The following is a 13038-nucleotide window of genomic DNA, read 5'->3' as shown; positions in this document are numbered from 1 at the left end:
TACATTCCTAGGAAATATTTGCCAAGATAGGTGCATTTATCTAAATAAATAATTTCATGAAAAATGAACTACACCAATTATGCTATCCAAGTTGAACCAGCTCCTCTTTTGAACACTAAACATGGATTTAGCTGTTTCAATGCACTTTTGGCATGCCATTTCGGGCTTGATGTTTTATGAGTGTACCCATTTATATAAGGGCTAATTACTTTGTGTACCCTATAGAGGAACTACTTGTATATATTCTGAACTTTTAAAAATAACTTATATATGCATGCCTTGTTCGCCAGCCCCACATAGCATAAATAGGACAGTGCACCATTTAGAGCCATTAATACCTTATTCAAATATTTTCATAATATCAATATTGCCTCAAATTCTATGACAAATAAGTGAAAAACTAGAACCCATGACCCGGAAACGGGAGGCTAAAGCCTATAGGTCGATGTTCATTCCCTAAATATAAAGTTCAAAAACATATTAAGAAGAAAGGGAAATATTTTCTTTAGGCTCCATTTGATTTGTGGGAAGATTTGGGTGTGATGGGAAAGTGTATCATTATTTGGTCTTATATATGACAAAATAATAGAAAAAACATTGTTACGAGTTGGTTCTTCGCCGGATTCATGTAAGATGAAGAACAGAGCTCCATCACTGTAGCGACAATCAGAGAGAGGGAAAATGAGGGAATGAGAGAGAGATAGGAGTGTTGAGAAAGCAAATCGCCACTGTCGAGAGTTGCAGTGGTGATTAGAGAAAGGGAGGAAGACAGGAAGAATAGGAAGAAGAAGAAGAAGGCGAGGGAGAAGAGAGAAGAGGAAGATGGAGGGAGAGACAGTATCTGGTGAAGATCGCCATTGCCCCTCACAGAAAAGAGAAGAGAAAGGGAGGAAGAAGAAGAAGAAGGTGAGGGAGAAGAGAAAAGAGAAAGATGGAGGGAGATCGCTGCAGAACCCTCACAGATTGCTGCTTACCCTCGCACTGGTTCCTTGCTAGCATTTGGTGAAGAAGAAGGCTAGTAATAGTGATTCTTTGCCAATTCAATGGTAATAGTGCTTTCTCGAGTTTTTCCACCGGGGTTGTACAGTTTTGGTGCTACCCCGATTCCACGATTTTAGGATGTGGCATCCCACATTTTTCTCATCCCATCCCTTTATTTCCCTCAATACAAATGAGAGAAAAAAGAATATTTTTGAAATATTTCCTTTTTCTCATTCCCATCCCATAAACCAAACGGAGCCTTACCAAAAAAAGAAAGAGAAAAAAATTGGTTCCCCATGAAATAATTCTCTATTAACCTATCATTGTTGCTTTTCCACAAAATGAAAGAGATAAGTTTTGCTGGTTCTGAGATTCAAGCTCACTTTTATACCTGGTAGGTAAGCATATTTAAGTATTTTGAATGAAAACCGAAATAGACTTTATTTTCCAAAGAGGAGAGATGATAGACAGAGGAAAGAGGAATTCAAGTGCCCCTCATTGTTTTCCCATTTCATTTTTTGTCAAACACGAACAAAGAATAAAAACTTTGTAACCGATGATCAATGGAATTCCTTAATTCGAGATAGAGAGAGAACATAGGAAACATTGTTTCCCTAAATTGCTGATACAATCGATGATGACACTAAGGGTAGTTTCATTATTCAAATGTCACTATGTACGTGGAATATTTGTATTGTCGAAATGATTTTTTTTTTTCAAAATAATTCACAATCTCCTAAAGCTGTAAGTGATACTACTTTGAAGTCTTCCTCTAAATGGTTGAATTTCTAGGCGATTAAACATTTGGATCCTCAAATGTGATCGATTGTTAATAGAGATTTTTAGTTGAGATTGACCTTCACATAAATTTTGATGGCTCGCTCGTTCAAGGATGAGAGTGGTACAACGGCTTTGTCTATTTGTAGACGATGAATCTCCTAAAATTATTTTTCTACCTTTGGTAATTAAATATAATTATATTTTAATTTTTTAATTAATTAATAATTATTTATATTTTATATATTATTTTTAATAATATTTTATAATACAAAAGTATCAAAAATTAGTTTTAGTTAAAGTTCTGACCAATTAATTACCCATATCCATAACCTAAGACTTAGGATCCATAACCCATTTTCAAGTCCCATGACCAATTAACTACCCATATCCTAGACCCATGACCCATACCTAGGGCCCAAGATCCCTAACCCAATACACATATCCATAACCTAGTACTTAAGATTCATGACCCATGACCTTGATCCGAATTTAAACCATGTCCAAATTAACCTATCTAGGCCCACCTCAACCTAATCCATCTACCCCCAATAATAAATATTAAGGTGTTTTATTTTTGTAGATATGTTGATTGCTTTTTATATGATATGACATATTATTCTTATGTTTTTATTTATTTATTTATTTTCTTTTGCACATCCACACGCATTGCATATCATCCTAAAATGCTAGGAACCTATTGTCCTATAGGCGAGGGCTAGTACACAAAGGCCATTGCGACTTGACACCTAGTGGTCCTTGTGAAAAGCTTCCAACCAGTCACCAACCTGAGAAGCCCATCCAATGAGTGGAGGTTTAAAGACTAGCAACCATATTGGAACCTTCAATCTAGTTGAATCGAACCCTCATACATTGCATATTATGAATTTGTTCAAGTACAGATAATCATTCATTTTGTTTTCCAATTGTTTGTTTGCATGTTTTTACTTTATTTATTTATTTTATTTTATTTATTTACTTGATTTTAGAGGGGTCCAAATTAAAATTAAAGTTTAGCATCAAAAAAGAAAAGAAAGTAAAAATGAATTTTCATCTTCCAAGTCTTGAATGCACCCAACCCTAGTTGGCCTTAGGATGACCCATATCCGAACCTAGATCTAGATCTAAGCTTAAACCTAGATCCTAGATCCAAACCCAGACCTAGATGCTAGATCCATGACCCAGACCTAGCCTTAGATCCAAGCACAGATCCAAACCCATACCTAGGTTTAGATTCAAACTAAGACCTAATGTTAGATCCATGACCCAAACCTAAATCCATATCTAGATTTAAACCTAAACCTAGATTCAAACCCAACTCTTCATCTAAACCTAGATCTTAGACCCAAACCCAAACTCAAGACAGATTCAAATACTAGATGTTTAGTTGGATCCAAACCCAAACCTAGATCCAGACTTAGATCCAAATCATAGACCCCTATGCAAATCCAAACTCAGACCTAGACTTAGACAAACATACAAATCCTAACCTAGATCTAAACTAGATCTAGATTGTAGACACCTATGTCACCCCAAATTGAAACCTAGACCCAAACATATATACGAGCCCAAACCCATTCCTAAACCTAGGTCCAGACATAAATCCATATGCTAGATATTTATCTAGATCCATATTGGTACAAACCTAAACTTAAACCTAGATTCAGATGTGGATACAAATCCAAACCCAAACCTAAACCCATATCTTAGATATCTATCTAGATCCAAATCAAAACCTAAATATAGACTTAGACCTAGATTGTAGACACTTGCATAGACCCTACCTTAAACCTAAACCCAGACATAGATGAAAATCCAAACCCAATCCTAAAGCCAGATCCAATCTACATCTAGTCCCAAACTCATATCTAAACTTAGACCCAGATTGTAGATACCTATGTAGACCCGATAATAGATCTAGATCCTAGGCCCATCACCCGGATACTAAGCCTATCTCTTAAATCCATGACTCAATGTAAACCTAGATCTATCTATACTCCACATACCTATGCTTGTCTGAAATGGCTATACCAATGTAAACCCAAACCCTGATTTAAGCCTAAATACATATCACATAAACCTACATAGATCCTAACATGCATCCAAACCTAGGTTGAAACACACATCCAAGTCTAGACCTAGATCTCAGATCCTTGCCGAAACCCAGATGCAACCTGTGATCAAAACCGAGCTCAGACCCAGTCCATAACCCATCATGGCCAAACCATCCCTTTTTTTCCCTAGTCCAAATTGCTCAACCCTTAACCCGTACCAATCATGCTTACATAGCTCACTTGTCCCATATCCCTTCAAATCTCTTTTGAATTCAGCTCCACTGTCCAATAAAAATCAACTTCAAACAAACATTCTACATCTCAGGGAACTAAAAATCGACCAACTGGCCTATCAGTAGCATTGATAACCTTAACCTCAACTAGCATAACTCAACCCTCTAGAACTTAACCCAATGCACTTAGGGCCAATGGAGCCCACACCAATTTAACCAAACCGCACCTTATTGAAGCCTAACCTACTCAACCCTGAGTCTCTTAGAACGAAAGTAGGTTGGCTTGAGCCAATTGACTAGAATCTAAACTAAATCCACCTAATCCACTTGAACCTTTAGAATAAACCAAACTAACCCAAGCTAAGCCTATTCAGCCCATTTGAACCAGCCTAACCAACCTACTTAGAAACAACCCATTTTGGCTTATCATCCTAAACTGAACCAAGTTTGCCTAGACCAATTAGAATCAACCCCTAAACCTATTAGAATTGTCCCTACATAGGTTCAGCCCATCATCCTAAATCTAGAGCTCAAATCAACTCCACATAAGTTCAACCCACCCTTCCACACCTTAGAGCCTACCTAAATAGGTCCATTCCATCTAAGACTTCTTACAACATAGCGCCAACCTCTAACGCCCCATTCACCTCCAATCTATACCTTCTAGCCATCTCCTTACCCCTACGCTTGGGGTGCATGCAAGACCCAATAAATAAATCATGAAAGTGACAAAAATCCAAAATAAGAAAACAAAAACAAAAAATGGGTAAGAGAAAGGGGATTAAATAAAAAAAAAACAAGAAATAAAGGAAAAGAGGCTTTGTTCACATTTTGAACTTGCGACATCTTTAGGTGAAGCAAAAAGTCTCTAAAAGAATCAATCAAAAGTTATCTTCAATCGATCACAATGATCTACGGCTGGTGATTCCTTTCAAGGGCTACGTAGGCATTTTAAGTAGTGGCGCATGGGTATGACTCGGATAAAAAAGAAGGAAAGAGAGAGAAACAGGAGAATAGTAAGTACTAAAAAAGGAAAATAAAACATGAAAATAAAAATGGGAAAGTTATAATAAAGCATCAAGCTAATCTCTCTTCTAAGCAAAATTGATCATTGGTCAATTGGTCCCCAAGGTCATCCCCTTTCACTTTGTCCATCTTTTGCCTTGTGATTGATTACTCATTCTTCATTTTCATGGTTTCCCCAATAGAAAAATGGTTGCTAATAACTATGATAGGCATGTGACCCATCAAGAGTTTGAGGAGTTCCAATAAAGGCTAGGCTTGTTGATGGCTAAGGTCAACAGTCTCATTTCACAAACAGGGGCAAACCCATTTGCCCTACACCATGCATTGCCACAGCCTCATGGCCCGGCATCCTTCGCACCACCTTCACAAGTAATACCCCTAACATTCAATATGTCACAATCCTTAACACCTCCACTACATATGCCACCATCTCAGACAATAGCAACCTCTTCCACCCGATCAAGTCCACAAGATAAATCGTCTGCAAAGGAAAATGTATTCACTCCACTGCTATGTCCTCCTTCCTAGTTGTTGCCCATCTTCTTTCAAAATGGCTACATCCAACTACAGGCTTAGAGGCCACCACCTGAGCCAAAGCCTAAGTATTATGATGAAAATGCCATTCGTGCCTACCATCAAGGACCCGGGCATGATACTGATGATTGTTAGCAATTGAAGTTTGTGATCCAACATCTCATTAATGATGGGAAGTTCAAGCCTAATTTGGGGATTCTGGATGTTATGCCACCTTTTCCGAAGGGGCTTCTTCATTAGAGTCTGTTATCATTTCTTGCTTTGTTTTGTCTTTTTTCTTATGTGAACTATTGTAATCACTCTTTTGAATTAATGAAGGTGGTCACTTTGATTTATTGTCCTAGACTCTCTTTCGGCCTTAATATTTATTTGCGACGAATTAGTGGGTCAATTAGGTTGCATCGACTTTAGAGATAAATGAGTGTTAGCATTCTTCTAGGATGGCACATATTGGTGGCACATATTGGTTACACTTCATCCTAACCGAAAGTCCTCCCTGATCGATAAGAGAGCATGGCACATATTGGTGGAAAATGTGGAGAGCACGTCCCATCATTGAGGCTACAAAAGGAGATAACAAAAGAGAGAGAGAGAGAGAAAAGAAAAAAAAAAGAAAAAGGAAATGAAAGTGCATCTTCCCATAAGGGTCCTTAAGCAGCTTTTGGGCCTATGTACCCTTCATTTCTGAGCCTCGTCCCAAGTCACGTTTCGTCCCAAATAAATAAGTCATCCTCAATCTTTATGAAATTATCATTCGGTATCAAGCAAACCTTGTTCGGCTAGCGGCGAACAAACCAGTTAGAAAAGTGTATCAGAAACTTTGATTTCTAGCTTGAGTTCAATCCATGACCATCTCCGTCAACCATCCCAACTCACCAACCCAAACTAGGGTAGCCCTTCACCAAAGTATCACTTCCGTCAACCTTACCCGCTCACCATTGGAAGTTAGGATATATCCCTTTATCAAAGAACCATTCATGTCAATCATGTCCACCTTTTTACCCAAACTGGAGTACGCCCTAGTCATTGAAGCATCATTTCCATCGACCTCATCAACCTACCCATCAGAACTGGGGTAATCCCCTTTGACACAAATGAATTCCAGATTAACAGTTTAACATTTTGAAAGCCTACCCCTTGTGCTCTCAAGGCATTGATTGTCACCTTCTACAAAGGACTTGGTCATTCTTACTGCATCTAGGTTCAGTGTAATGCCTAAGGACTTATCTACTTTGTCGCAAGTTAGTATTGGTGATATATTCACCACTTCTCTCATTTGTTACCCCTTTTTCGTACTACTTTGTTCAACCTTGAGATCAAGCAAAAAAGAGAGAATAAAGAATGAAGCAAAGAGAAGAAGGCCAAGTAAAAAAAAAAAAAAAAGAAAAGAAAAGAAGAGGAAAATGACAAGAATCCTTTGTAATATGCATTACATAGTTCTTAAGCATAAAAGCGATAAAGGAAAATTCCAGTCATTATCATTATTAGCAAAAAACTAGGGTTTTCGATCACCCAAGATTCAAGTGTCAATCACAAAGAAAAGGTTTTCCAAAGTCCCCCAAGACACTAAGCTATCAAAAAAAAAATCTTTTGCTCAAGTAGCACAAAATTCTCATTTAGCACAGATTTTACTTAGAATACCCAGATTTGCACCCAATCTAGATTCTACTCAGATTTGCTCAAATTGCACAAAATTACGCAAATGCTTTTACTCAAACTACCTAGATTTTACTCAGACACATTTGCTCACATAGCATAGGTTTTTCATTCAGTACAAATTTTACTTAAACACATTTGCTCAAATAGCAATGGTTTTTCATTCAGCACAGATGTTACTCAGACACCTTTGCTTAGATAACAATGGTTTTTTTTTTTTTTATTCAGCACAAATTTTACTCAAACACCTTTTCTCAAATAGCAATGGTTTTTTCATTCAGCACAAATTTTACTTAAACACCTTTTGCTCAAATAGCAATGTTTTTTTTTTATTTAGCACAGATTTTACTCAGACACCTTTGCTCAGATCGCAATGGTCTTTTATTCAATTTCACTCAGATTTACTTAGGATGCACATGTTTTACTCAAACACCCTTGCTCATCTAGCAATGGTTTTTTCATTCAACACAAATTTTACTCATACACCTTTACTCAAATAGCAATGGTTTTTCATTTAGTTTCACTCAGATCTACTCAGAAAGCACAAAATTTGCATTCATCAAATAGAGCAAATTGACCTTGTCAAGCTCTTCATTTATCAAACAGGTCAACTTAACCTTATCAAAACACTACATTCATCAAACAGAGTGAATTAACCTTGTCAGGCTCTTCATTTATCAAATAGGTCAACTAGACCTTATCAAATTAAGAGAATCGACATTGTCAAGCTTTTCATCCACTAAATAAGTTAACTTGAACTTTTCAAAGACCACATTCATCAATCAAAGCAACTTGACCCTATCAAGCTATTCTTTTTATTAGATATAGCGATCCAACCTTGTCAAGCTTTGCATTAAAAAGTGGTTCGACCTTTGTTGACCTCTTTCTTGTTTTTCATCAATAGTTCAAACATAATAATGTGTCATGCGGAAATAAACTTGGGCCCCTCAAGCTTTGTTATGTTTTCAAAGTTTTTGTTTGCACTAACGCACCCTTGTCCCATTCCCTATACATTCATCATTCCACAGGGACTGTAAGCACCCAATTTTTGCTCGGTCCCCTTTCTAACCCACTTCTCATACTCCAAATGCCCAATTAAACCTCACCAATCTCTTTAAAATATGCAAAAACCATAGGAAACCAAATTTTAACTCAAATACCATCAAATCCATCGTTAAATCCATAAGATTCCCTTTCGGTGGTCCCAATTACGCCACATTACCATTCCTGTTACCCAATCAGATCCCATCACATGAAACCAAACCTTCAAATAATCAATCGCACCAAATTTCAGCCATAAATTCTTTGATCTCACCATTCATCCATCAGAGATTCCATTATAATACATCTCACACTATGATACTTCTCAAATAAAATACCTATGATCCACATATTTTGACATGACCAAACCCTCTCCACAACCTTGTAATTCAAATCCATGTCACTCTATACCAATCATAAACCTAAAAATCCCACATTTAGCCACCCATCAAGCTAAGATTCCATTTTTAACCCCCCTCATTAGCCGAAAGACCCACGACATGAATTCCCAAAATTCCAACACCATTAAAACTATCAAACACTCCTGTTAGGCCCCAAATACCCTAAGATATCCACTGCCCAAATATCAGATCTAGAAATCCCCATTTTACCCTTGGTACACAAAGATTCTAAATCGACCACTCTCGTTGTTCATCACTCTCAAAATCTTAGATTTTGATCATGACACCTCTCACGTAACATTCAAACCTTCCCAAAATCTTCATCAACCACTTGATTGACCACTCACCAAACTTCAGACCTCAAGATGTCTATTTTGCCCTTTATCCAAAAAGATTCCAAATCGATGATCCTCATTAGCCACCACTCTCCTAATCTGAGATCTTCATCGAGATACTCTATCCAAGACCCCGAAACCTCCATCAACTTCCTGATCAACCACCCACCCAACTTCAAACCTCAAAATATCTATTTTTCCCTTTATCCAGAAAGATTCCAAATCGACGATCCTCATTAGCCACAATTCTCTTAATCCAAGATCTTCATCGAGATACTCCATCCAAGACCCCAAAACCTCCATCAACTTCCCGATCAACCATCCACCCAATCTCAGACCTCAAAATACCCATTGTGCCTATTGTACGCAAAGATTCCAAATCGACAATCATCATTAACCACCATTCTCTTAATCTGAGATCTTCATCGAGATACTCAATCCAAGACCCTGAGGCCTCCACCAACTTCCCGATCAACCATCCACCCAACATCAGAACTAAAAATACCCATTTTTCCCTTCATCCAAAAAGATTCTAAATGAACCATCATCATCATCATCCGATACGCCCCGAATTCAAGATCCATCATTACACATCATCTGACACCTCCAAACCCCATCAAAACCTCCCGATCGATGATCCATCACATTTTGAACTCTAAAATGACCATTTTACCCTTAGCTTAAAAAGATTCTAAATGAACCATCCTCATCACCCAATACACCCCAAATTCAAGACCCATCATAACAAATCATCTAACACCTCCAAACCCCATCAAAACCTTCCAATCGATGATCCATCACATTTCAAACCCTAAAATGACCATTTTACCCTTGGCTTAAAAGATTCCAAATGAACCATCATCATCGCCTGATACACCCTAAATTCAAGATCCATCATCACAAATCATTTGACACCTCCAAACCCCATCAAAACCTTTCGATCGATGATCCATCACATTTCAAACCCTAAAATGACCATCAAAACCTTTCGATCAAGGGCTCTCATTGGCCGTTACTCTCCTATTTCAAGATCGGCATTCCGGTACACCCTCTGATACACCTAGACTATGTCATCAGCATCCTAGACACCCAGGTAAACCCTCCACCATCTTTAGACCCAAAATTACCATTTTATCCTTCTATCAAGAAAAATCCTGATTTGACAGCCCACATTGCTCAACACAATCCAAATCATGATTTCTCACTCTGACACACCCCTCGAGGCCATTAAACCCCGTCATTTCCCTTTTCAGACACCTTAAAACCCCCTTAGAAAATTTTATTACAAAATTCTCCATTTTGCCCCTTCATCTACAAAGATTCCAATTCATGCGATATCGTTGGTTGAGAAAAACCCTAATAATTTGAATTTTAATCTCAACTCTTGAATCCTCCACATTACACCCCTTAGACTTGCCCTCTCATTGCAAAAAAAAAAAAAAAAAAAAACCTTATTTGTTTTTTCACTGAAGTCCCTTCACATTTCTAGAAATCACCCCAAAGCCCTCACTAAACCTAGAATCAATCCTAACCTTAGATTTTAGCCCCCCTTGCTTCTCCACCCTAAGATCGGTCTAACCATCATTTAGCACCCCAAAACCCTAGCCATCCTCCTTAAAAATTCGGCTAAGCCATTTTCAATTCAAAATTTGAAAACTCCCCCCCCCCCTTCTAAGCATTTAAAGAAAGAGACGGTCTCGAGGGAAGCACCGATCTGAAGCATTCGGGCTGGGTCCTCTGTCGAGGCTGGGATGGAGACGGTCTCTTTGGTGGGTGCAGCTCTCTCTTCGCTCTGCTCCGTAGGTCGTTCCAGCTCGAGGTCATCGACCACCTTGGCTTTCCCATTGAGGGCGGTGACGTAGCACTTGCGAGACTCAAGCTGGTCACCTCGCGCTATCCCGATTCCAAAGCCCGTGGGGAACTTCATGGCCAAGTAGTAAGTGGACACCATAGCCCGTAAGGCATGGGTAATTGGCTGACCTGCTATAGCGTTATACGGGGAGGGGGTTGCGACCACTAAGAAATTGTGGTTGAGCCTCGCTATGCTAGGCCAAGTGCTGACCTCCATGGGTACTATAATCCTTCCAAGGGGCCTGACTTCCTCTCCGTTGAAGCCTACCAGGGGAGTGTTCGTGGGCTTCAGGTCACTCTCTTGGAGTTGAAGTTGGTCGAAGGCTGCTTTGAAGAGGATGTCCGCTGAGCTGACAGAGTCGACGAGGACGTGCCTGACTTCGAAATCGTTGATCTTCACCTTTACGACGAGCGCGTCATCATGGGGGTAGTGAACCCCGCATGCGTCGTCTTCTATGAAGAATATGGAGTCTTCCATCCTTGGCTGCTTTGGAGGGTTCTGCTCTTCCCTGGCGGCCTCATGAGCTTATGTGCGAGCTGCAGCTGAGGTGCAGCCGCCACAATCAAACCTCCAACTATGACGTGGATGGTCCCTCGAACTGGTCTCTCTTCGGGGGGCTGCTTCTACGGCTATTCCGCTTGCTTGCTGGACTCGGGAGCATCTCTACTCTTCTCCCCTTGCTGACCTGTTTTATTATTATTACTGTTATTTTGTACAAAATTTCTCAGATATCTGTGACGGATGAGTTCCTCTATCTCGTCGCAGAGGTTTTTACAGTTCTCGGTACTATGACCATGATCTTTATGAAAACTACAATACAAATTTTTATTTGTAGCATTGGGGTTGGCCTTTAGCCGAGGTGGCCACTTCACATACGGGGCGTCCTTGATTGCCATGAGGATCTCGGCCCGCTTTGTGTTGACGGGTGTGTAGTCCCTTTCCGCTGCTGGAGCTCGGAAAGGCTGATTTGGCATTGCCCCTCGAGCTTGGTCCCTCTTCTTCCTACTATCGCCCTGAGCTGGGGGCTCTGGTTCCCTTTTTCTTTTCTCAAGGGCCTGCTCGCCCTTCTGGTGGATCTCTTCCTCCATCCCTATGAACCGATCCGAAAGCTTGAGGAACTCGGTCATAGTTTTGGGTTGATTGACAACTATGTGCCACTTGAACACTTTGCGGGTGATACCTCGCTTGGCTGCGGTGAGGCGAACTGTGGGATCCAGGTCGGGTATCTGCAAACAGGCGTCGTTGAACCGCTTGATGTAACTTCGAATGGACTCCCCTTCCTTTGAACTATACCGAGGAAGGTGAAAACTTGCACGAACTGTGCCCAACTTCTTATCGAACTGAGCGTGAGGTTTCGGTACCAGGTGTGGGCTACCCCTTTGAAGGTGGTGGAAAAGACCACGTACATGCAGGACTCGTTGGCTCTTGCCAGGTGCATCTGGGACTAAAAGGCGTCCACATGATCATTCAGATCAAAGGATCCATCATACTTGTCCAGTGGAGGGAGCTTGAAGTCCCTTGGCATGGGGACAGTAAGGAGTTCTGGAGACAGTGGGGAAGAAACTAAGAGGAGAGGGGTAGCTTTCACTTCACCTAAGCCTACCTCCTCTTTTCCTTTGAGCTCAAGAGAGACCCGGGTAGCAGTCCGGTGAGCTCGCCGGCGTCTTTGCTGTTGCTTTGCTGGCTCGACATTGGTGCTCGATGCTTTAGTGTCGCCGAGCTCGATGGGCTCGGACTTCTGGTAGTGGCTCTGAACTGAAGGGCCCTGCCTGTAGTCTGCGGCTAGGACCTCAAACAGGTTCTCTGCGAGCAGGAACTCAAACCGCAAATGCTAGGGCGAGGCGGGCTTGATTGTGGGAGGCCCCCGATTTGACCACAGGCTACGAGGCGGGGGTGACTGGCCTCTCCTTCCTACCATGGGAAGAGGCTTGGCTCTTGGTGGGATCCTGGGCCTGGGAGGCCTCTCCCCGGCGAGATCGTTCTCTCTGGCGGGAGGGCTTGGTCTGCTTCATGGACGAGTGCCGAGGGGGAAGTGGCGGTTGGGCCTGAGGCAAGGAGGGAAACTGTTGCTGGTACTGGTACTGGGAGACCTGATGCAACACTTGTTGTTGGTAAAGTTGGAATTGCTAGAACTATTGTATTTGAGCT

This window comes from Nelumbo lutea, chromosome 4, assembly GCF_056320005.1.
Source record: "Nelumbo lutea isolate HS-2025 chromosome 4, American lotus-T2T, whole genome shotgun sequence".
Classification (NCBI taxonomy): domain Eukaryota; kingdom Viridiplantae; phylum Streptophyta; class Magnoliopsida; order Proteales; family Nelumbonaceae; genus Nelumbo; species Nelumbo lutea.
This window is presented reverse-complemented; position numbering follows the sequence as displayed.